The 23,705-nt window shown below is 37.5% G+C and overlaps 1 pseudogene; it reads right to left on the bottom strand.

Annotated features, from left to right (window-relative positions):
- Positions 1–22,551: 22,551 nt before the first annotated feature.
- Positions 22,552–22,609, bottom strand: LOC117307795 (U6atac minor spliceosomal RNA; annotated as a pseudogene).
- Between the last annotated feature and the right edge of the window lie 1,096 nt (positions 22,610–23,705).

A 23,705-nucleotide genomic window follows, 5' to 3' on the forward strand; every position in this document is an offset into this window, starting at 1 on the left:
GTATAAATCGTATTTCTATAACCTGGATAATTTCTAGAATCTCTTTGTCAAACAGCTGGCTCATGCTGTAGGTATTGGGAAGTGATACCACATTTTGCCTCTTTGAGGCAAACTACCATATTCCACCATTTACTCCCTAAGTTTCCTTGGGAAATTCTGTTACATTTCTCAAGGCTTTGGTTTCCTTATCTGAAACATGAAGATAATTATAGCACTGACCTCTTTGAGTTAATTTGAGAATTACTTTAACTTTACATATAATTTAATAAGGACTCAACAAAGGTTAGTTGTTACTTTATTATAGATAATATGTATCCTTCAACTATCTGACTAGGTCTTTTAATAAATAGACAGTTTGGGGGATAGTTCTCTAAAAAATGTTAGAAAAAGTAAAAGGTGCCCAGAAGGGCCAACACAGTATTAAAGGAGAAGAACAAAGTCAGAAGACTGACACTACCTGACTTCAAGACTTACTATGGGGCTTCCCTGGTGGTGCAGTGGTTGAGAGTCTGCCTGCCAATGCAGGGGACATGGGTTTGTGCCCTGGTCTGGGAAGATCCCACATGACGCAGAGGGGCTAGGCCCGTGAGCCATGGCCACTAGCCTGCACGTCTGGAGCCTGTGCTCTGCAATTGGGAGAGGCCACAACAGTTAGAGGCCCGCATACTGCAAAAAAATAAAAAATAAGACTTACTATGAAGTGATCAACAGTGATCAAGACAGTGTCATATTGGTGAAAGAACAAATAGAACAATGGAACACAATATAAAGTGCAGAAATAAATCTACATGAATATAGTCAACTGGTCTTTGAAAAAGAGGCAAAGGAAACACAATGGAGAAAAGACATTCTTTTCAACTAATGGTGTTGGAATAACTGCACATCTATAGGTGAAAAAAAAAAAAAGAAAAGGAATCTAGACACCAGACCTTATATTCTTCACAAAAATTAACTCAAAATGAACCACAGACCTAAGTGTAAAATTCAAACCTATAAAAACTCCTAGAAGATAATATAGGAAAAAAACTAGATGACCCTAGGCATGGCAATGATTTTTTGGTACAACACTAAGGGTAAGAAATAATTGATAAGCTGGACTCCACTAAAATTAAAAACTTCTGCTCTGTGAAAGACAGTATCAAGAGATTGAGAAGACAAGTCATAGGTTAGAAGAAAATATTTGCAAAAATATCTGAGAAAAGATTGTTATCCAAAATAGACAAAGAACTCTTAAAATCCAACAATAAGAAAACCAACACACTGATTTTAAAATGGGCAAAAGACCTGGACAGATAGCTCACTGAAGAAGATATATAGATGGAAAGCAAGCACTATATTTCATCAGGAAAATGAAAATTAAAACAATAAGATACCCCTACACACTTATTAGAATGGCCAAAATCCAGAACACTGACAACACCTAGTGCTGGTCAGGTTGTGGAGCAACAGAACTCTCACTTATTGCTGATGGGAATTCAAAATGGGACAGCCGATTTGGAAAACACTTTGGCAATTTCTTACAAAACTGAACATATTCTTACCATGTGATCCAGTAATTATGCTCCTTGGTATTTACTCAAAGGAGCTGAAAATTATGTCCATATAAAAGCCTGCACACGGATGTTTATAGCAGTTTTATTCATAATTGCCAAAACTTGGAAACAACCAAGATATCTCTCAGCAGGTGAATGGATAATAAATTGTGGTATACCGTGCTAAAATGAATGAGCTAGCAAACCGTGAAAAGACATGAAGGAATCTTAAATGCATACTACTCATGAAATAAGCCAATCTAATAAGGCCACACACTATACTATTCAAACTATATGAAACGGCAAAACTATGGAGACAGTAAGAGGATCAGTGGTCACCAGGGGTTAAGAGGGAGGAAGGGACAAATAGGCAAAGCAAAGGGAATTTTTAGGGCAGAGAAACTATTCTTTACAGTATTGTAATAATGGATATATTTGTCAAAACCCATAGAATGTATACCAGGAGCGAATCCTAATGTAAACTGTCAATTTTGGATAATAATGATGTGCAGTGTCGGTTCCTCAATTATAACAAATGCACCACTCTGGTGTGGAATGTTGATAATGGGGGAGGCTGCATATGTGTAAGGGCAGGGGTTATACGGGAAATCGTAGTTTTTACTCAATATTGCCATGAACCTAAAATTGATCTAAAACAATTTAAAATATAATTATTTTTAATAATTTTAAATTATTTAAAATTTTATTAAACATATAACATTTAAATTTAGAAAAAAATTATAAGTAGTTTAAAATATATATTTTAAAAGAAAAAATGTAAAAGGCCATGGACTCCTTTGGAGAGTGAAAGCCTTGTTTTACTGTGTGACACAGTAGGAAGTTATTCAAGGGGACCAAAAATCAATTCAAGACATTTTTTGTAAAGTAACCTTGGTCGATTTTTAAAAATCAATTGAAAATTCACAGAAAATTAAAATATAACAAAAATCTATTATACCTATTTTTAACTATATGTATTTCTAAAAATATTTCTTCATATTCTTAGAACAATTCATATTGAAAAATAAAAATCTGCCAAGGATCTAAAACATCCACTTCCATTATTTTTTTTTTTTTTAAAGAAATTTTCCACCAAGTAAGGCAAATTTCTAGGGTCATGCGAACAATGACTTAAAACAGAAACCACCACCTAAAAACAGGACTCTGAAAAAAAGGTTAAGACATATAGTGAAAGGATGGGGTAGAAAAAAAATCCGCCCATTTGTAAATAGAGGCGACATGGTGACTTGTTTTGCTTTCATTTGTCTCTTCGTTGGGGGAAACATTGAGGGAAAATTGATACAGCTATTAGCCCTCAGATTTAAGAAATACAAGGAATCCCAATCAGGATAATTTTGTTTTAAAAAATACACTCTTGAATACGTCATAGTAAAATTGCAGATAACTATAACAACGAACAGCCAAAAAGATACGACGAATCACTCTTAAGGACCAACTCTGTATCTGACTACAAACTTCTCAATAGTCACAAAGTCAGAAGACAGTAGAATAGTAGCTTCATGATTCTATGTGCAAATACATATTAATTTAGAACTGTATAGTCAGGTAAATGATCATTCCAGAATGAGAATTTTCAGACAAACAAAAACCAAAGGCATTAACCACCCTATTCAGAGAATTTAAAGTACTTTAGATACAAGAAAATTGCTAGACGATTCTAGAAAATACTCAGATTAGAAGTATAATTTATTTGTAACATGTTTTTAGCAACTTTTCCCATAGCACTGTGTAATATATAAGTCACATTCTTAAGGAGTCAACAGTCAGGAGTTATTATCCCCTATATTTAAGGGGAAAGAGAACCATGGGACAGTTAAAAGAAATATGCCAACATTAAGAGCTAGTTTTGCTCCTACAGATAGGAAACAACTGAGTCGCTTCCATTTGTCTATTAAAAAGAATTCTGCTGTGAATATTTTGTGCATGGTTTTGGAATACTCATGCACTTACATCTTTTGGATATATAACTAAGGTAGAGTTGCTTAGTCATGAGTATATTTATGTACACATTGCATTATTTCCAATATTTATGAAATAATCACAAATTTCTAGAAGGCCTGGAGTCATAAAACAAGATGAGCTAGTCTTTTAAATCCCCTTAACTTGGGTATCTCCCTCTAACATACACTGATCTTCTGTGCTGTGCCTTTGCTTAATTCTATAATGTCATGAATGTAAATGCAAACTATTATGTGAAAATAAGACTATATCTGTTGACAGCTTAATATGTACCCCAGGCTGTGCTTAACATTTACATGTATTATATCTTCTAATCTTGATAATAATCATGCTATTCCCATTTTACAGATAAGGAAGCTGAGGCTCATGGTCACATATACAGGAAATGGAAAGCACTGCAGGAGACAAACAATGAATATGGCACAGCCTGGAGGTCATTTCAGTAGGAACCTAGGAAACCTCTGGAAAGAGTGATTTGCCTCACTTAATGGACAGAAGCACATAATGAATCACAATGTTTACGAAATACTAAGTGTGCTAAATGCAGAGACTAGCTTGTAATAAACAGACCTCAAAATGTTGTAGCTTAAGTGAGATAGAAACATATTCCTCTCTCATCTAAAGTCTAGTGGGTCAAAGCCAGCCTGGTAGCTTTGCCATTAGAAGCATGTGACTTCTGAGGATTCTCCAGACATCACTAGTTCCCACCCAGAAATAAAAGTAAAAAAGAGAAAGTATAGTGAATAAGTTGCATTCAGCACGGCTGGTTACATAACACCAGTCCAAAATTAACCACAGGGCCACACCTAGAGGCAAGGAAAGCTACAAAATGTAGTCAGTAGATTGGTCAAAAGCAGTCAGGTGTCCAACTGAAATTCAGAGGGTTCTGCTTCTAAAATGAAGAAAATGATATATATGAAGAACAAATGGAAGCTTCTGCCTGATTTACTAATCAATTCTGATGGAAACATGGGACTTGTGCAAAGATAGAAGAGGGATGGCCTGGAAAACTAAATTACAATCCAATTAGGGGAGGCTTGAACGCCAATCTGGAGTAACCTAATACAACAGTTAATGAGAAGCCTTTTTTTTAAAATAAATATTTTAATTGAAATATGACACAGAGTAAAAAATGCACAAAACGTATACATCCTGATGAATTTACACAAATTAAACACACCCATATGAAGATCACTGAGATTAAGAAATGTAAGAGTGGCAGCATAGGGCTTCCCTGGCGGCGCAGTGGTTGAGAGTCTGCCTGCCGATGCAGGGGGCACGGGTTCGTGCCCCGGTCCGGGAGGATCCCACATGCCGCGGAGCGGCTGGGCCCGTGAGCCATGGCCGCTGAGCCTGCGCGTCCGGAGCCTGTGCTCCGCAACGGGAGAGGCCACAACAGTGAGAGGCCCGCGTAAAAAAAGAGTAGCAGCATAACCACAAGCTTCCTCATGCCTCTTCCCAATCACTAACTTTGCTCACCTCCCCAAAGATAACCACTACCTTAATTTAAAATAGATTTAGGTTGCCTATCTTGTTATGCCATTATGTTTGTGGGATTCATACACGTTGTAGCGTAGAGCAGTATTTTTTATCTATTACTGCTATATAGCATTTATTCCATTATAGAATATGCCATAATTTACTTAACCATTTCCCTCAAGATAAACATTTATGTTGTTTCCAGTTTTCAGCTATTAAAAATAATACTGCTATAACAGTTTCCTTTATTTATTTTTTTTTTTGGTTCACCCATCACTCATTTCTTTTTAGTATATACCCAAGGAGTAGAGTTTCTCCATAGAGATTCATGTATTCAACTTCTGTAGATTATGCCAAACATCAGTATTAATTTACTGTCCCACCAGAGTATCTGAGCATGCTTCTTGTGCTACAATCTCACCAACACTTGGCAATGTCATTCTTTTTCATCGCAGTCATTCTGGTGGGTATGATTTTCATTTCTCTGATGACTTTCTTGTGGTTTTTTCATTCTCTCATGACTAATGAGACTGAAGATCCTTGCTTTCATTTATTAGTCAATTGGAGAGCCACTTTTGTCAGGTATCTCTCATAGTCTCTTGCTCAATTTTTTATTGGGTGGTCTGTCTTTTTAATTTATAGTTCTGTATATAGTCTGAATATGAATCCTTTGCCAGTTTGTAACTTTCATCTCAGTGAACAGCTTTTGAATTTTTTGAATGAAGGAGTGACATGAATAGTTGCATACTTTGAGAAAATTAATCTGCCATGAATATGTAAAAGTCAAGCAGAGAGATTTTAAAAAGATAACACATATATTCCTGGAGAAAGTGAATGAGGGTCTAATTTAGACAGAGGGCAACAATAATAGAAAAACAAGGAAAATGATGAAAATGATACTCTATAATTGATTAATTCGTCCATTTATTTATTCAATACTGAGAAGCCTTGATAACTGATTTGGAAAATTATGGAACATAGGTCATTCATGAAGGACAGTGATTACTTCATAAAACAAGGCAATCAATACTGGCAGATGAGAACTTAGGAAAATGAAAGTGTGGAATTACTGAGGAGCCTTTAATATGGAATCAGCAAGACAAAAAAAAAAAGATCACCAAGTAGCAACAAGCCCCAATTTTTCCCAACTTAAAGACATTCTGTCATCCTCGCCACAATTAAAATTCCATATTCCTTTTTCTTGCAGATCACTCAAATAAGAAAAAATAAAATAGCAAAACACAGGCTTAAAAAATCAGAATGGAAGAGAAAACTCTTTTCTCATGGTCAATTTTTCCAAGTAGAGATATTTGAGGGGCAGCAACCCTAGGATGCCTGTCTGTCAAAACATTTCCCATTTCCTTTCACCCTAAAGTTTAGCCATAATGCCCTTCTTCTTCCGATTCTTAGACTTACTAGTAAGTTAAAAGTAAAGGCTGTAGAACTTCCCTCTAATGGTTACATTCAAATGCTCATCAGAGTGAGATCTCAAGTCATCTATCATTATCATTAGCACCAGCATCATCATCTAACACTTACTGAGCATTTACCATGTACTGTGTATTATATGTATTAGTTAAGCCCTCTAAAGTCCTGTAAATAAGTATTATTACTATGATTCCTGTCGTATAGCTGGAAAAGATGAAACAGAAAGGTTAAGCAATTTGTCCACAGTGACACAGCTAGTAAGTCATGGAGCTTGGATAGGAGCCAAGGCAGCTTAACTCTAGAACCTGCTTTCCTATCTATTATCTTTCTTTCTTATCTACCTAAATTCTCCCTGTCAGCTATCATGTGACGATCACTGACAGTTAAGGTTTTCAAAGAATAAGGCCTTATTCTTTTAGGAGGTAGTAGTCAGGACCTGGGTGTGGGAAGCCCCAAATGGCACAGTACACTCTAAGGACAGAAATGAGATTGAGACCCAACTGAGTGATAAAAAAGACCACTGAAAATACCTCGTATTTGTTCCCTTATCTCCCTTTCCATGCCCACACCCGCACTGTCACTAATCTGAATCACTTCCATAGTCATTAATTTCCTCTCCACCTCCAAACTGTCACCTCCTCCAATTCATTCTCCACCCCACAGCCAGAATCATCTTTTAAAATGATAAAACAGTTCATGCTACTCTTCTTAAAAACATTCAGCAGCTTCCCACTGCACATAAGATGAAATCCAAACTCCTCAGCAGGGCGCACAAAGTCCTGTAAAATCAGTCCCCAGCCTCCCTCTTCACTCTCACTGTGCCCCACTTTTCCCTTCCCTGTGCCCCACTTTTCCCTTCCCAACATGAACATTGGCTTTTATGCCAATTCCTTGAACACAAGAAGTGCTTCTCCACCTCGGATCGTTGTGATGCTCTGCTCTCTGCGTAGACTGTTCTTTCTCCAGCAACTTAAATGGTCACCTTCTTCTCATCCTTCATTGCAACTTAACACACAGAACTTTGCTTTGATCATCCCATGCTCCTCCCACCTTATTCTTTGTCATACAGCACCCCAACTTACTTATGTAGTAGACTTTGTCAAAAGCTGTCATTTGATTACTCAGTTGTAAGTGTAGCCCTCTGTCTTTCCCACTAGAATTAAGCTTCATGACAGTGTTGGCCTGGCATATGCTAGATACCAATAAGAAATGTGATCAGATAAATGTAAGAATCAATAAATGCCTCTCATGGTTCTTATCTTGGGTAACTGGGGGGATAGGAGGGTCACTCATGGAGATATAAAATACAGTTGGAAAAGCAAGTTTTGGAGAGGAACGTAGTTCAGTGAGAGACAGGTTGAATTTGAGATGCCCATAGGGAAGACAAGTAGAAATGCCCATGAAGTAGCTAGAAATAGGGTTCTAGGGTTCAGAGAAAAGTCTGCACAAGATAACACAGATTTAGAAGACGAGAATAATAGGGCCGATGCAGCTATGGATGTCAACAGCAAGGCCTGGGAAAATATGCAGGATGGATAAAGCAGAAGACCAACAAGTAATATTGAAAAAGGAAAAGACTATGAAAGAGCCTTCAAAGAGGTCAGAGAAGGGCCAGGAGAAGGCAGGACAGATTTTCAAGGAAAATGAGAGTTTCAAACAAGAGGGTCAAATTCTTGGGAGAAGTCAAGTAGGATGACAAACGAGAGGGGGGAATCAGATTTATTGTTTAGGAAACCCTAGTGTCCTTTGGAAGAGGTTACAACCAAACAGATTTGGACACCAAAGAGAAAAGTGTTTCCAATTCATAGCTTTAGCTAGGGCTTGGACTCTATAAAAATCTTTTTCAGTGGCTTTGAAAACCCTGGGGCACAGGAAGTGTGACAAAATGAAATTATTAAGTACCTTGCCTATCAGCTTTAGGAAAAAAATAGTTACCCTGCATTGTTGGGATTTTCTAAAGAGGTACCATTAAAGTCAATTGAAAAGGCTGCTCTATTCAAAACTGCAGAACTATGTAAGGAAACTCATGATTAACAGTGGCAAAAGCTACCAGGGTGCTTTCAGAGAATGAAAGCTGTATGATATACACATTAGACAGGAAAGAAATTTGAGAGGTAAGAGGTTGTGACCAACAGCAGTTCATAGAGCCTGCCAGGGTATGGCTGGCAATTCAAGATCACAGATGTGTCAACTTGCTCTAATCAGGGAGAGTCCTTCCTGCTAAGTGCATTCATGCTGGTAGTCAGTAGAGATGCAACCATGCACTAAATTTTGAACCTGAGCAGAGTATAAGTATTCTAGAGAATTTAATTTACCCCCCCCTACTTCAAAGAGAGACACATGCTAAAATAACCCCCCTTGCAAAGCCAAAAATTGATCTCAAATGTGGATGGAATAGAGCCCAGAAAAGAGAGATTTTAGCACTGGACTGGCATAAAGAACTGGAAAAAAACAGGGAAGGGGCTTCTGAACAGTCCATTCTCTCTCTATTATGATAGATATTCTGACACATAATTATTCCACTCATTTGTCCAAAAGTGGTTAATTTCAGTAAAAAGACATTCCTATAAATATTATCCATATACTATAAATGAAAACTAGAAATTTCACATATCTGCGGTAATTAAAAATAAAAACAATTTAAAATCCCTTTCTGTTGATAATTAGATTTGGCCCAGGACAGTGTTCTGTGGAACTAAATAAGCTGTTAAGAGGTGTAGGGCAGACGCAGTTAAGTATCAAGGGAGCCGCTTTTTCATCCTTCCAGACCGGCTATTGTGCAAGACACTGAGATATAAAATTCTGGGTGGAAAGCTGAATAAAGGAAGACATGGTGGAGGAACCCGAGGCGAATTTTGGACGTCTGCCCTCGTTTCCTGTTTGTGGGAGGCGAGCAGTGGCAGCTGCTGGGTTAGAGTTCCTGGTAGAGACCGCTGGGGCAAAAGAGGGCTCCGGTATCTGTTTCTTTTACTTAGGCAGCAGCAGCTGCAGCAGCGTGTACAGGTGAGGGTGCCCTGACGGTCTCCATGGCAACACTGGAGGGGTGGAGGTGAGAAAGGCGCCCTCCATCCGGCAAACCTCTGCCTCGCCAACCCCGCCCCCTGTCCGCGACCTCGAGCTGGCTCTCGGCTAGTCCTCCAACCACGCGCACGCTCCGCAAAGGGGATCCGAGCTCCAGCCTCCCTAGCGTCCACCGCCAACTGCACGGTTGCCTTGGCAACGATTGGAGGGGAGGAAGGCCAAGGCCCTTTCTCCTCTGCGTTCTCCGCCCCAATGCCCAGAGTGTGAGGGCTCACAGGAGATCTGAGTCCTTCCCTAGCAGGGCTGGGCCACGCAGGGCACTCAGCACTCAGAGGACAAGGCGACGCAGGCTGCAGACCCCGGCCCCGACTCAGCAGCCGCCAGGGTAGCAGCTCAACCTCCTGGCCCTGGAAAGGCATCTCTCTCCTCACTCCTTGGGGTCAGAGGCGCAGTCATGCTGGGGGTGTGATGTCACCTTCCAAAGGTCCAAGGACCAGAAAAAAGCTTGCCTCAACCCAGTCCATCGCCACGTTCCCACATGGAAGCAGGAAGGAGGCCGCCTTCCCAGGGAAATAGAGGAGTCCCTGCTGGCCATCGGCTCTCTTAGCGGGATTCCCTCCAGTCCCAGCAAGCCCAGCCGTACCCTCTGTCGGCCCCTTCCATCCACTTAAGGTTATCTCCAGGGACTAGGACACCGAGTCCTCTCCCTATTCTCTCCTCTTCCCTGGCCTTTGGGGAGCGAAGGGTAGAGGCCCTCGGAGCCCTGCAGAAGGCAGCAGGACGTCAGGCTTCCCTAAGGTCTGTGGCTCCGCTCTGCCTAGACCTCCCATGGGAGAGGGACGCGGGAGGGGGGTTTCCAGTAGGCAGTGTCCTACCACCCCCAGCCAGGTAAATCGTGTCCAGGAGAGGCACCCCTGAGGGATGATTCAGTATTGCATACAGAAACTGATTTTGCTCAGAGCCTAAAAGAAATAAGTTGTGTGTTTATTTACTGGAGCAAAACAAGCACAGGTGGAGAAGGGTGTCTCTTCTGGCAGCTAAGTCACTGGACATGGTTGCTTTTCTTTCAAATGCATCAGAAAGCACCATGATTTTGAAAGAAATTATTGTTTGGATGTAGACAAAGAAAAAGCCAAAGAAACTACATTGCATTCTCTAGTTGAAATTTTGAGGACAATTTTTCTATAGTTTACAATATAGACCTGTCCTCTTCTTGAGCAGTAATTAGTATTTTATTGCTATAACCGGGAGTTTTCATAAAGCTTTTATCTTTTTAATAAGATGCACAAAATTTGAAAATTAATCATAAGCAATACCTATGTTGCTGAAAATACATTGTATCATTGATTTTTCGGAATATTTATGGAGATGATGAATCAGCTTGTTGTTAAACAATTGTTTGTTACCTAGCACTTACAGAAAAGATATTTAACTGGAGAAAACATGTAAGAAAACGAAAAGTATGTATCAAATAGAATTAAGTTTAACAGTTTGCTTAAGAAATTTGAAAGTGATTTGTTTTATATATATACATAATTTGTTATAAATATATATATATATTTGAATACTAAATAAATTTGGCTACCAAAACATAAAGGATCTTTGAGTTAAAGTTCTTAGATTAGATATAAGCTTTAAAATGCAAATTGAAGTGTTATCTGATTGTTAACTCAGATATGTCCTGTTGTCTTTGCACTGAAATATTCAACTTTACAAGGCAGTTATTTCAAAACATGATTTAATAATTAATAAAGTTAATAATTAATAAAGACAATCTTCCTTTAATCACCTTCCAAACTGCCAAACTATTTCAAATATTACTGGTAGAAATGTTTCTACTATCTCCCTAAGGATATTATCCATGCTCTTAATGCCAGATTTGTTCCCTTAAAAAAAATTTTTTTTGCCCACATTGATTAAAAGTAAATGTATGTTTCAATTGGGAGACAGATCTGCCTATAAGTCATAGAATGTATACTGACTGATGTTTAATACCTCGGTTTATGTTATCAGGATCCCACAGAAGCAGGCTCATGATCAGAGCACCCCATGTTACAATGTGAAGTTTAAGTGAAAGGGAAGTGAGAAGAAAAGGTTTTAGCTTTCTGGACTGCTGCTTTTGCCATTTGGAAAGGTTAGCCTCACCTCTCACCACTATTATTTCACATGGTATTAGAAGCTCTCAGCAGGTCTGGCATGCCTTCAGTTAGGTGTCAATGTTTGCATATTCAAGTACTGTTCGACTTCCTCAGGGTACAGTATATACTGGGGCATTAAAATATACAACTTGAAACAGAGCTGCTAACTAAAGCTTTCAAAACGAGTAATTATCTGATCATTTAATATTAGTGTATACTAGAACTGAGGAAGCTGGGAAAAGCAAAGTATATTAAGAAATGATTTTAAAGAAACATATATCATATATTCAATATGTAATCTGTGGTAACAGATGTCTCTAGATAGTAGAACAGTAGTATTTTTCTTTCATTTTTCTTTACTTTTCAAGAAATCTATAATAAGCAGATAGTAATTTAATAATAATAAACATCATATATATTTATTATTAATAAATGTCTACACTTTTAAAAGCACATGTTTATTTTACTTTATTAGTTGTGACTAACAGTGTTGTATTTTTTCAATGTTTAAAATCTTTAGGTTGTACTATGTACTAGAAAAAAAGTCAAGTGAATGAAAATTTATAAAATATATCTTTGTAAGAGTTGGGAACATTTCCCAGGTTCTTAAAATCAAATACAGAAGGAGAGAAACTTGTATGCATATGTCCAGCTTACTCACTAAACAATGTTATATTAAAAGAAATTGTTATATTTTAAATGTCCATTAACCTTAGTACAAGACTGTCAAACCCCCAAAGTATCATATAATGGAAAGCTGACAGTTTTTATCCACAGCTCTATCAGAATATAATCACATCACAGTTTATTTGGGTCAGTAGATACCAACTAGTTTATAAGTTGGAAATAAAATGTTTGCTAGAAAGGCATTAATAAAACAATAAAAGGACACAACATAAAAATAGCCACCTTGTAATTCTCACTTCAACAGGGTGTGCCACCTGAACTTGAAGTAAATAAACAGATTCTGTCATAGGTAAGCAGGGAGGAATAGAAAGATGTTTGTCTTTTACAGAAAATAGATTACACAAAAATTTGTCTATATCCATTTCCCCAAAGTCCATTATCAGAGGTATAGCATTTGAACTTGAGCTAATAATAAACATCTATCAATGCAATAATGTCCACTAAAGAAACAGAACAATATTAACTATAGTTTATAAATTTATAATGATCAAGCTGTTACCCCAAAAGGTATGTAATAATTGATATACAAAGTTCTGTTAAGCTTTAAAATAGTCATCTTTGACTTTTTGCACCTCCCACATAATCCATATTAAACTGTTCTCTAATCTGCTGATATCTGCCTGTATCTCTTGCTTGGATTACTTATTCAATTTACTACTTTGTTCCACTTGTTTTATTTCTGATTCTTACAATTCATTCTTCTCAGAGTAGCCAAAAGTACCTCTCTAAAATGAAAATCTGAGACTGCTTATTTAAGTATTATATACAGATAGATGGGGAGAGAGAGAGAGAACACAAGCATCTTAAATGTATTATTGAGCTCACTCATAAGTACAGGTAATCCTCAAGGACCTAAAAATTAAAATTTAAAAGAAATGGCAAAATGAAACCAGAGGAGTAAGCTATAACAGAAAACTAAAGCTTAATTTTCTCTGGGAGCAATTGCCTATACCAGGAACCTACAGCTTCTGGGACTGGAGAGAGTGGGGGGAAGAAGAGACTAAACCTTGGATTCTGGCGAAGTAAGGAAAATGAAGCAGATTTCTAAGTGCAAGGAATTAGAGGGAAAGGAATGAATGAACAATGACTGCATTTGGGGAAATATCTGCACATCCAGATTTTGCTTCATCAATTCTCTTTTTAATGTTATCTAAATTTCTATTGAAACCTTAGAGTTCCTACTTTCTAAATTTGTTTTTTTTTCCTCTTTTATTATTTTCTAAATCTTCCTACTCATTTTTACATAACTTCTTTCCCTCTTTAAGTTTAAGAAGATAATAATTCTCCACACTGATAAAAGTCATGAATTCAGAAGTTTAAAAAATACATATATCAAAAAGCATAACTATTTTGAGGTCTCCTCCTAGACACATTGTAGTGAATCTGTAGAACACCATAGAATGATAAAGAAAAAAAATGTGAAGACCTTCAAGAAAAAGAGACAGATCATCTACAAGAGAGGACAATAGGACTGACAGCACATTTCTCAACAGGAGGTATAATGGAATATAGAAAATAAAATAACCTTTTTAAAAAGAGTTTAAGAGTTAATAGGTCTAAATAAAAATATTTTCAGCTAGAAAATTAAGAAATAACCAACCACTGACTAACTAAAGGAACTTCTAAAGCACTAATTTTAGGGGGAAAAAACACCTGCAGAGGAAAAAACCAACTGACCAGAAAAAGAAATATGGAAAGAAACTAGTGAATTTGGATATAAGCCTAAAAACAACTGGATTTATAAAATAAAGATAAATAATCTTTATATGTTATATATAATATATATTTAGAAGAAATAATTATATAAAAGAACAATAATATTATCTACATTCTGGAGTTCAAAAGACTAAACAAAACAATTGTAATCCATGAAAATATGGTAAGAGTAAAATGACTAGCAGGAAGGTCAAGATGTAGAATTTAATAATTATGCATGATCTTGAATGTAAATGGCAAGCACTAAGACAAATCTAGTGTATAAATTCCAAATTATAAATGGGAAATGTGAATTAAAAAATAATTTAAAATGTCAGTGTAATGGAAAAGGGACATTAAGAAAAGCAAGGTAAATAGAAAACAAAGAATGAGATTTAAAATATACAGACATGTATAAATAATCACAGTATCTTTTAAAAATGAGGAAAAGATATACTGTCAGACATACAAAGCCAAAAGAATTTGGCTAACAGACCTATAAGAAATGTTAATATCCTTCATGGAGAAATGTCTTTCAGGCAGAAAGAAATGATACCAGATGGAAATATGGTTGTATAAAAGGAATGAAGAGCACTAGAATGGTAACCACATGGGTAAATATATTTGAATATTATTCTTATTATGTAAATATCTTTAAAGATCATTGATATCAGAACAAAATAATGTATTATGGGATTTATCACATACCTATAGGAAAAACACTGTTAATATATATTAATAGCATAAATGTCAGGAGTGTACTGAAAGTGTACTATTATAGGCTTCCTGAACTATACAATTTGTATAATTCTTGAAGGCAGACTTTCATTATTTAAAGATGTACACTATAAACTGTACAGCAACCACTAATATTTAATTCAAAAAATGCAGAGAAGAGGGGAAAAGAACAAAGAACAGACTGGACATATAGAAAGCAAACAGCAAGATGACAGACTTAACCCAAACCACATTAAATATAAATGTTCTTATGAACACCCAATTGAAAGGCAGGCATTGTATTAAAAAAGCAAGACCCAACTATATGCTATTTACAAGAAATGCGTTTTATATCTGACCCTTGAACAAGTGTCTTAACTTCCTCTAGTTCCATCTCCTAATATGTTGCTCTGCAGTAGCTTTGATAAGTAACAGCCCACATTATTAGTGCAACCTTGTAGCCACCAGAAGAAAGAGAATGGAACTGCAACTTTTTTGAAGACTTAGTCCCAAAGAATGTTCACATTATTTTATCTGTCTAGTAGTTCCCTGGGAGACTCCACTTAACAGTCTGTCTGAAGTTGAATGACTTGGAACTTACCTAATGTGAAAAGCCCTTCCCTCAGGAGCATTTATGGAAAACAATTACAGGAAAATGTTTTACTTTCATAGCTGCCTAAGACAGTGAATAACATCTGGGTCAAGCAATAGACTAAACAAAAGCTTAAAAATAAAAACTATGGGGCTTCCCTGGTGGCACAGTGATTGAGAGTCCGCCTGCTGATGCAGGGGACACGGGTTCATGCCCCGGTCCAGGAAGATCCCACATGCCACAGAGCGGCTGGGCTGGGCCCGTGAGCCATGGCCACTGAGCCTGTGCATCCAGAGCCTGTGCTCTGCAACGGAAGAGGCCACAACAGTAAGAGGCCCGTGTACCGCAAAAAAAAATTAAAAAAAAAAAAACAAAAAACTATGAAATGAGATGTCCATACAGTTTTGAAAGACTTCAACATATTCCCTAGGAATCCAGAAGAACACATACATGTATAGAAATGTGTGCATGCTCAGAGAAGGTCTAAGAAGGACCTAGGTTCTCACCTCTAGCTGACCTTGAGGCTCTGTACACACAGGAAGTAAATGTTAAGAAAGAGCTGTCGGCTACCCAGCTGAGTGTCAAAGGTTTGCCCTAATACACACAGAGAGCCTCTTGGCAAATACTGGGAGATTTAGTGGTTCCAGGAATTTAGGAGCAAAATTTTGTATATTGAAATTATGCTGATAAAAATCCTAATTAGACTGCTATATATTAAGAAATTTTTTAAAAAGAAAGAAATTGATGGTAATCCTCACAGCAACCACTAAGAAAATAACTCAAAAATGTATAGTAAAGGAAACAAAAAGAAAATTAAAATGGTACAAAGCAAATAAGTATTGAATGAAAATAATAAGGAATTAAGAAACAAAAAAATGACATATAGAAAACAAGTAGCAAAGTAGAAGAAATAAGTCCTTCGTTATCTCCTCATCAGTAATTACATTAAATGTAAATGGATTAAATACAACAATTAAAAGACAGATACTGGCGAAATGGTTTAACAGAATCATTCAAAAAGACATCTGCAATAGACATACTTCATATTCAGGCACAAACATGTTGAAGGTGAAAGGATGGAAAAAGATATACCATGCAAACAGAAACCAAAAGAGAGGTGAAGAGGCTATATCAATGTTAGACCAAACAGACTTTAAGATAAAAATTATTACTAGAGGCAAAGAATGACACTTTATAATGATAAGATTGACAATCCTTCAAGAATACATAATAATCATTAACATATACATGCTGAACAGAGCCACAAAATACAAGAAGAAAAAACTGACAGAATTAAAGGGTGTAACAGTTCAAAAATAATAGTTGGAGACTTCAATACTCAACTTTCAATAATGCATCAAACTAGACAGAAGATCAGCAAAGAAATAGACAACTTGAACAACATTATAAACCAACTAAACCAGGAATCCCCAACCCCGGGGCCACGGACCAGTACCGGAACCAGGCCACACATTAGAAGGTGAGCAGCGGGTGAGCAAGTGAAGCTTCATCTGTATTTACAGCTGCTCCCCATCATTCTCATTACCACCTAAGCTCCACCTCCTGTAAGGTCAGCGGTGGCCTTAGATTCTCATAGGAGCACAAACCCTACTATGAAAGGCACATGCAAGGGATCTAGGTTGCATGCTCCTTATGAGAATCTAATGCCTGATGATCTGAGATGGAGCTGAGGTGGTGATGCTAGGCTGGGGAGCGGCTGCAAATACAGTTTATTATTAGCATAGAACTAATGTATGGTCTCTTCACAGAGACTATAGTAAATCAATTGTTTGCAAGCTCATATCAAAACTTTATCAGTGAGTGCCAAGTGACAAGCTGCATCTTACGGAGTAGACTGGACATAAGCAACACACTTTGGGTGTCACTGTGTCCCATCACCCCCAGATAGGACCATCTAGTTGCAGGAAAACAAGCTCAGGGCTCCCACTGATTCTGCATTATGGTGAGTTGTATAATTATTTCATTATATATTACAGTGTAATAATAATGGAAATAAAGTGCACAATAAGTATAATGCCCTTGAATCATCCCCAAATCATCCCCCCTCAGCCGGTCTGTGGAAAAATTGTCTTCCACAAAATTGGTCCCTGGTGCCAAAAAGTTTGGGGACTACTGAACTAAATCGAACAGGCATATTTAGAGCCCTCCGCCCAACAACAGCAGAAATACATATTCTTCTCAAGTGCACATGCAACATTCTCCATTATAGGCCATATACTGGCCCGAAAAATAAGTCTCAATAAATTCAAAAGGATTGAAATCATACAAGATATGTTTCTACAACCATGATATAAAGAAATTAGAAATCAATAACAAAGAAATTTGGAAAGCTCACAAATATGTTAGAAATAAAACAACACACTCTTCAATAACCAATGAGTAAATACTTTGAGATGAAGGAAAACAAAACCATATCAAAATTTAGGGGATACAGAAAAAGAAGTGCTTTGAGGGAGTAAATTTATACAATTTATACCATTTAAATTTATATCATTTATAGTAGTAAAGGCATTTACTACAGTTTAAAAAAGAAAGATCTCAACCTAATTTTCTGTCACAAGAAATTAGAAAAACAGGGCTTCCCTGGTGGCGCAGTGGTTGAGAGTCCACCTGCCGATGCAGGGGACGCAGGTTCATGCCCCGGTCCGGGAAGATCCCACATGCTGTGGAGCGGCTGGGCCCGTGAGCCATGGCCACTGAGCCTGTGCGTCCAGAGCCTGTGCTCCACAATGAGAGAGGCCACAACAGTGAGAGGCCCACGTACCACAAAAAAAAAAAAAAAGAAAAACAAAAGCAAGCTAAATGTAAGACATGCAGAAATAGAGTATAGAAAAACGAGTGAAAATCAATGAAAACAAAAATTCATTCATGGAAAATATCAAAAACACTGATAAATCTTTATCACTGATAAACCAATTACAAAAAGAGAGAAGACTAAAATTACTAAAATAAGGAATTAAAAAGGGAACACTGCTACCAACCTACATAAAAAGGATTACAAGGGGATAAGCTGCTTACAAAAAAATAGATCATATAGACGAAAGTGGACAAATTACTAGAAAAACACAAACAACCAAAACCGACTCAAGAAAAAGTAGAAAATATGAATAGATAAAGCACAGAAAGAGAGATTGCATATCAATTTTTTTTTAAGTTACAACAAATATGGGCCCAGGACCATACAGCCTCACTAATGAATTCTACCAAATGTTTAAAGAAGAATTAATACCATCACTTTATATATATTCCTCCAAAAAAAAGAGGAAATACCTCCCAACTGATTCTCTAAGGTCAGTATCACCCTGATACCAAAACCATGCAATGACATCACAGTAAAACAAAATTACAGATCAGTATCCCTTACCAATACAGATACAAAAATCTCCAACAAAATAATAGCAAGCTAATTTCAGCAGCATATAAAAAATTATATACACAATGACCACATGGGTTAGTCACAGGAATATAAAGCTGATTCAATCTATAAAAATTAATGTATAAAGAATATTCTTACAAACCAACTGAAAAACTGATAGGATTAGTAAATGAGTTTAGCAAGGTTGCAGGATACAAGAACAATATATAAAAGTTGTGTTTTATACGCTAGCAATGAAAAATCTGAAAATGAAATTACTAAAACAATTCCCTTTGCAACACCATAGAAAATACTTATGAACAAATTTTCGAGAAGAAATTACTTGAACACTGAAAATTTCAAAATACTGTTGAAATAAAGGAGACTTACACCCCTATTTTACACAATATCCAAAAATCAACTCTAAATGGATTAAACACTTGAATGTAAGACCTGAAACCATAAAACTCCTAAAAGAAACATAGGCGGTAAGCTCCGTGACAGTGGTCTTCGTAATGATTTTTTGGATTCGACACCAAAAACAAAGGCAACAAAAGAAAAAGTAAACAAGTAGGACTATATCAAATTAAAAACCTTCTGCACGGTAAAGAAAACCACCAAGAAAATGAAAGGGCAATTTTAAAGTCTATTTTGTCTGATATGAGAATTGCTACTCCAGCTTTTTTTGATTTCCATTTGCATGGAATCTCTTTTGCCATCCCCTCAATTTTCCATCGTATGTGTCCCTAGGTCTGAAGTGGGTCTCTTGTAGGCAGCATATATATGGGTCTTGTTTCTGTATGCATTCAGCCAGTCTATGTCTTTTGGTTGGAGCATTTAATCCATTTACATGTAAGGCAATTTTTGATATGTATGTTCCTTTTACCATTTCTTAATTGTTTTGGGTTTGCTATTGTAGGTCTTTCCTTCTGTTGTATTTCCTGCCTAGAGAAGTTCCTTTAGCATTTGTTGTAAAGCTGGTTTGGTGGTGCTGAACTCTCTCAGCTTTTGCTTGTCTCTAAAGGTTTTAATTTCTCCATCTAATCTGAATGAGATCCTTGCTGGGTAGAGTAATCTTGGTTGTAGATTTTCACCTTTCATCACTTTAAATATATTGTGCCACTTTTGGCTTGCAGAGTTTCTACTGAAAGATCAGCTGTTAACCTTATGGGGATTCTCTTGTATGTTATTTGTTGGTTTTTCCTTGTTGGTTTTAATATTTTTTCTTTGTATTTAATTTTTGATAGTTTGATTAATATGTGTCCTGGCGTGTTTCTCCTTGGATTTATCCTGTATGGGACTCTCTGCACTTCCTGGACTTGACTGAGTATTTCCTATCCCATATTAGGGAAGTTTTCAACTATAATCTCTTCAAATATTTTCGCAGTCCCTTTCTTTTTGTCTTCTTCTGGGACCCCTATAATTCGAATGTTGGTGCATTTAATGTTGTTCCAGAGGTCTCTGAGACTGTCCTCAAATCATTTCATTCTTTTTTCTTTATTCTGCTCTGCAGTAGTTATTTCCACTCTTTTATCTTCCAGGTCACTTATCTGTTCCTCTGCCTTAGTTATTCTCCTATTGATTCCTTCTAGAGAATTTTTAATTTCATTTATTGTGTTGTTCATGATTGTTTGTTTGCTCTTTAGTTCTTTTAGGTCCTTGTTAAATGTTTCTTGCATTTTCTCCATTCTATTTCCAAGATTTCGCATCATGTTTACTATCATTTCTCTGAATTCTTTTTCCAGTAGACTGCCTATTTCCTCTTCATTTATTTGGTCTGGTGGGTTTTTACCTTGCTCCTTCATCTTTTCTGTGCTTCTCTGTCTTCTCATTTTGCTTAATTACTGTGTTTGGGGTCTCCTTTTCACAGGCTGTAGGTTCACAGTTCCCACTGTTTTGCTGTCTGCCCCCAGTGGGTAAGGTTGGTTCAGTGGGTTGTGTAGTCTTCCTGATGGAGGGGACTGGTGCCTGTGTTCTGGTGGATGAGGCTGAATCTTGTCTTTATGGTGGGCAGGACCACGTCTGGTGGTGTGTTTTGGGGTGTCTGTGACCTCATTATGATTTTAGGCAGCCTCTCTGCTAATGGGTGAGGTTGTGTTCCTGTCTTGTTAGTTGTTTGGTATAGGGTGTCTAGCACTGTAGCTTGATGGTCGTTGGGTGGAGCTGGGTTTTACTCTGAGATGGAGATCACTGGGAGAGCTTTCGCTGTTTGATATTACATAGAACCAGGAGGTCTCCGGTGGACCAATGTTCTGAACTCAGCTCTCCCACCTCAGAGGCTCTGGCCTGACACTGGCCAGAGCACGAAGACCTTGTGAGCCACACGGCTCAGAAGCAAAGGTAGATAAAAAGAAAGAAAGAAAAAAATAAAATAAAATAAAGTTATTAAAATAAAAAAATTATTAAAAATAAAAAATTTAGGGCTTCCCTGGTGGTGCAGTGGTTGAGAGTCCGCCTGCTGATGCAGGGGACGTGGGTTCGTGCCCCAGTCCGGGAAGATCCCACATGCCATGAAGCGGCTGGGCCCGTGAGCCGTGAGCCATGGCCACTGAGCATGCGTGTCCGGAGCCTGTGCTCCGCAGTGAGAGAGGCCACAACAGTGAGAGGCCCGCGTACTGCAAAATAAAATAAAATAAAATAAAATAATTTAAAAGTAATAAAAAGAAAAGAAAAAGAAAGAAAGCAACCAAAGCAAAAAGCAAATCCACCAATGATAACAAGTGCTAAAAACTATCCAAAACAAAACAAAACAAAATTAAAAAAAACACAGACAAACAGAACCATAGGACAAATGGTAAAAGCAAACCTATACAGACAAAAATCACAGAAAGAAGCATACACATACACACTCACAAAAAGGGGAAAAGGAAAAAAACAAATATATCTATCTATATATTAAAGAAAAAGGAAGAGAGCCACCAAATCAATAAACAAATCTACCAATGATAATAAACTCTAAATACTAAACTAAGATAAACATAAAACCAGCAACAAATTAGATGCAGAAAGCAAACCCCAAGTCTACAGTTGCTCCCAATGTCCACCGCCTCAATTTTGGGATGATTCAATGTCTATTCAGGTATTCCACTGATATAGAGTACGTCTAGTTGATTGTGGAGATTTAATCTGATGATCCTAAGGCTGCTGGGGAAATTTCCCTTTCTCTTTGTTTGCACAGCTCCTGGGGTTCAGCTTTGGATTTGGCCCTGCCTCTGCATGTAGCTCGCTTGAGGGCATCTGTTCTTCGCTCAGACAGGATGGGGTTAAAGCAACAGCTGATTAGGGGGCTCTGGCTCACTCAGACTGGGGGTAGGGAGGGGTATGGAATGTGGGCCAAGCCTGAGGCAGCAGAGGCCAGCATGACATTGCAACAGCCTGAGGTGCACCGTGTGCTCTCCAGGGGAAGTTGTCCATGGATCATGGGACCCTGGCAGTGGCAGGCTGCACAGGCTCCCAGGAGGCAGGGTGTGGGTAGTGACCTGTGCTTGCACACACAGGCTACTTGGTGACTGTAGCAGCAGTGTTAGCATTTTGTGCCTGTCTCTGGCATCCACGCTGATAGCTGCGGCTCGCACCAGTCTCTGGCACTCATCTAGGTGGTACTCTGAATCCCCTCTCCTCGCGCACCCAGTAACAATGGTCTCTTGCCTCTTTGGCAGTTCCAGACTTTTTCCTGGACTCCCTCCTGGCTAGCTGTGGTGCATTAGCCCCCTTCAGTCTGTGTTCATGCAGCCAACCCCAGTCCTCTCCCTGGGATTTGACTTCTGAAGCCAGAGACTCGGCTCCCAGCCCCCACCCACCCCAGCGGGCAGGCAGACAAGCCTCTCAGGCTGGTGAGTGCTGGTCGGCACCAACCCTCTGTCCAGGAATGTCTCCGCTTTGCCCTCTGCATCCCTGTTGCTGTGCAAGCCCTCTTCCATCCTTGTCGAGGGGACTGCTAACCTTTTCTCCTTTTATACAACACCCATGTTCACTGTATTATTCACAATAGCCAAGATATGCAAACAACTTTGTCCATCAATGGATGAACACATAATGAAAATGTGATATATATATACACATACATATATATGTATATATATACACATACATATATATATGTGTGTATATATATATATATATATATATATATATATATATATATAATGGAATACTATTCAGCGCTGAGAAAGGAGGAAATAGTACAATTTGCAACAACACTGATGGACCTTGAGGGCATTATGCTAAGTGAAATAAGCCCTACAGAAAAAGACAAAAACCTCATGGTATCATATGTGGAATCTAAAAAGATAGTCAAAAATCATAGAAACAGAGAGTAGAAAAGTGGTTGGCAGGGAGGCTGCATAAAGGGTACAAACTTTCAGCTATAATATGAATAAGATCTGAAGATCTAATGCAAAACATGGTGACTACAGTTGATGACACTGTACGATATCATTGAAATTTGCTAAGAGAATAGAACTTAAATTTTTTCACCAAAAAAAAGAGAGAAAGCTGATGTATGTGTTAATTATCTAGATGGGAGGAATCTTCTCATCATGTATATCCGATCACCACAGTGTACACTCTAAGTATCTTACAATTTTATATGTCAATTTACCTCATAAAGCTGATTTTAAAAAATACAAATAAATAGACATCCCAAGTTCCAAGATTAGAAGACTTAATATTGGTATGATACCAATATTCCCCAAATTAATCTACAGATTCAACACAATTATATCAAAATTCCAACGCCTTTTTTTAAGAGGTACAAACTATTATGTATAAAATAAGCTACAAGGATATGTTGTACAACATGGGGAATATAGCTAATATTTTATAATAACTATAAATGGATTATAACCTTGAAAAAGTGTTAATCACTATATTGTACACCTGTAACTTATATAATATTGTACATCAACTATACTTCAACAAAAAAATAAAAGGTTAAAAAAAAGAAATTGGCAAGTTGATCCTAAAATTCATTGGAGATGCAAGACTCAGAAAAACTAAACCCATCTACAAAAAAGAAAGTTAGAGAAGTCACTCTTCTTGATGTCAAGACATACTACAAA

The sequence above is a fragment of the Tursiops truncatus genome, chromosome 13 (genome assembly GCF_011762595.2).
Source record: "Tursiops truncatus isolate mTurTru1 chromosome 13, mTurTru1.mat.Y, whole genome shotgun sequence".
NCBI classification, from domain to species: domain Eukaryota; kingdom Metazoa; phylum Chordata; class Mammalia; order Artiodactyla; family Delphinidae; genus Tursiops; species Tursiops truncatus.